At 41.3% G+C, this 3,355-nt stretch overlaps 1 pseudogene; it reads right to left on the bottom strand.

Annotated features, from left to right (window-relative positions):
- Nucleotides 1-3,086: 3,086 nt before the first annotated feature.
- On the bottom strand, nucleotides 3,087-3,144 carry LOC112236755 (annotated as a pseudogene).
- Between the last annotated feature and the right edge of the window lie 211 nt (nucleotides 3,145-3,355).

Raw genomic sequence — 3,355 nt, 5'->3', positions numbered from 1 at the left:
ATTCAACCCTCTGAACGGCACACATACACAATACATGTCTCAAGGCCTAAAAGGGAGCTTTCACCTGGTCAGTCTCATGGAAAGAGCAGGTGTTCCTAATGTTTTGTTCACTCAGTGTAAAACACAACCTTATTAAGCAAAGAAATTGGTTTAGCAAATTTCATGTAAAAGCAAAAAGGACAGTCAAGTAGCCCCGAGTCATCATTTCCATCCCAAGTCATAGGAGTGCCACGGCTCACCTTTGATGTGATCCCACAGGCAGTGAAGGGTGCAGATATGAGCAGCTCTCCATGTTGCCTGTCCATACTGTAGCCACACTGCAGGGCCAGCGAAAGCAGTGGCGTCCATTTTCCTTGAAAACCAACACAGCTCACATACAGACCTGACAGTATCCCTATAGACTCATGATAGCAGTAGAAATATAGTTACAGAAACATTGGATTCAGTCCAAATTATGCCTCTAAATCTGTCTGTTCAGCAGCCATAGTGTGCAGGCGAAGTACAATTGTGATAAATTATACTATATAACTCCACACTTACCCTGGACTCGGAGCTCCTCTTTGGCTCCATGAACTTGCAGTCTGACAGTCATTCCCTGAGACGAGCAGCAGAGGGATGATGGGGCCAGGGCCTGAGACACTGGGCAGGACATCTTCACAGGGGTCCCTCTCCAGATCAGAGGCAACACATAACTACCATCCTGTCAGCAGCACCGCAGGCCACAGGAAAGGAGTGAATAACAGTGTGTGAAGAACAATAGAAAAAGCTTTTATGTTGACAGAATGACAGTCACAGAACAGTTTTCACCTGCCAATCTGACAAGTTCAGAGAATGGATTGCGACTATGGACATCAAGTTACTTTTAAGGGGAGAGGGGTGAGTGCTACTTTACCTCTTCTTGCTTGATGTGACAGGCATTATAAGGTACCACAAACATCAGGTCTCGCCATGTCGACTCGACAGAGTAGCCACATGCAGAGGGTAGTTGGGCCAAGGTGACAGCAGAGGCATTCTCTAAAGGCAAGAGGACAAATGAATAGAATAGCCTACAGCTATGCATCATTCACACCCACACACCTTGTGGTCAGACTTAGGCTCCTTTTAGTCCATTATTGGGCTAACTTGACTCCTTATAGTCCAAGGACCTTACATGTTTTGTTAAAGGCGAATTGGCTCTGGAAGCCAAAATAGTCAAATACTCCATCTAAAAAGTGAATCAATTCTCAATTGCAGTATGTTTCTAGAAACATAAATCCATCTACTTTCATATCACATCAAAATAATTTCACAAATGAAATTACTGTACACTGTTTTTAACACAGTTGCAGCCAATAGTATTTTTTTTTTTAGTGACGACTCAAGTTTGTGGCGTCCGTTTTCCATTTACACAAAGGTGTTCAGAGACGCAGATAGATTCTAGTATGTAGTAGTATGATTCTGTACGTAAATCCGTGACACTCCATGTAATATGATATGCTACGTTTCCTATGGTATGTATTCATTTGTATAAAAAAAATGGATAACTTCAGCTAGTCTAGGGATTAAGGTCAAAGTTAAGTAACCTTCTGTCTTGTGTAACCATACCAAACTAATTTGAGTGTCCCAGATTTACACTTACTATGTTACGTCTAGGCTGGGGAACAATCAATTTAAGTTAAAAAAAAATAAAAAATTATGTCTTGCTGATATGAAAGATAAGGAAGGTCCTTATGCTTATAATACCCTACCCCAAGCGATGTGAGTTACTGTTCAGACCGAGCGTCAGGGCTCTTTAAAAAAACTCCGCTATACAGAAGACACCTTCATCCAATGACTAATGTGTAACAGAACTCAGAGTCATGATCAACGGGATAGGCCACTGTCCGATTTATCCTCTGTCTACAAGCAGATGTAGGGCTTTTCTCCCTCTGAAAGTGAGGGTACTAGACATAGTCTCATCTCCACATTCTACCTCTGGCTCCGTTCTCAACCAGCTCTCTGCTTTCGCTATCTCACCTCGAACTCGGATCTTTCCTGCACGCACTCCTAAAACAGACATAACATTAACCTATTATGCATACTTTGACCAAATAAACAAGTAACTAGTCAAACAAAACGGGATAGGCTGAATGGTAGAATAGCCTACATGACAAACAGAGCCCACTTATAGCGTACCCGGAGTTACTGAATCTGAGTGGTTCTCATCGTTTCCTGTGATGGAAAACTTTCCACGATGTAAATTCTGAATTTTTCCTTGATTGCAATCGCTATTACTGTATGATTTAAATGGCAAATCTTCCGAATACTTCTCCTCGTGTTGTTTGGCATGGTACTTGCCGTTCTTATCGTTGAATACCACCATTCTAGGTTGAAAACGCATCCGTTTTCTACCCGAAACTCGTGAGAATGTAAAGTAGGAGGATACCGTAAACTTTTTGTTTAAAATACATTGCCAATATGATTGTTTCTCAACGTGCATCAACACACTGGGACGAGGCAAAAGGGAAAGGTATATACCAAATGTATTCACGTATTCAAGTAGTCTTAATTGGCAATTATTCTCAACAATGGCATGCCGATTCCAATTATGCTTGTCAGTTCTACAGGGATATATAATTTCAGGCTTGCTATATAATTTCCCATAATACAAATCAAGTTGACACTTAATCACAATTACGTTAGAGATGACACGCTCTCTTCACTCCACAAGAGGGTGCCATTGTCATGCAAGCCAAAACACACATTGAATTATCCAATCCCCCCGAGGAGCCTCTGACCATTCTACCCTTACCCTGGTATGGCCAAGTAACCTTACACAGTTCCTAGAACTTTGCTTTGTTATTATGGTAGGAAAATAAACCATCATCTGCTGTAGCACAAGAACATCAGCAATTGCTGAGAGGTGAACCTGACCCTAATCAAGTTTCACTTTTATGGGTTAGGGAACCTGCTTTTGTACCAACCCACATGATGTAATACTATAGTATACTATGGTATAAATACGGTAGTATTACTATATTTATACACTATAGTATTCACCGTAGTGTTTTAGCAGAGTAGTGTATTATTTACTGTACTGTATTGTTTTTGTATCTTTGACATACAAGTGGGGTCTTTCTCCTTGAGGAAACCTGCTGGACAAATACTAAAAGAGCAAATGATCCATAACCTGTATGTAGGTAGGACTGGAGCCTGAACAGATACTTCAGCTCTTCTGTAACCTGTATGTAGGTAGGACTGGAGCCTGAACAGATACTTCAGCTCTTCTGTAACCTGTATGTAGGTAGGACTGGAGCCTGAACAGATACTTCAGCTCTTCTGTAACCTGTATGTAGGTAGGACTGGAGCCTGAACAGATACTTCAGCTCTTCTGTAA

The sequence above is a fragment of the Oncorhynchus tshawytscha genome, linkage group LG27, assembly GCF_018296145.1.
Source record: "Oncorhynchus tshawytscha isolate Ot180627B linkage group LG27, Otsh_v2.0, whole genome shotgun sequence".
NCBI classification, from domain to species: Eukaryota; Metazoa; Chordata; class Actinopteri; order Salmoniformes; family Salmonidae; genus Oncorhynchus; species Oncorhynchus tshawytscha.
The sequence above is the reverse complement of the archived record's forward strand: the minus strand, read 5'-3'. Positions and strand labels throughout refer to the sequence as shown.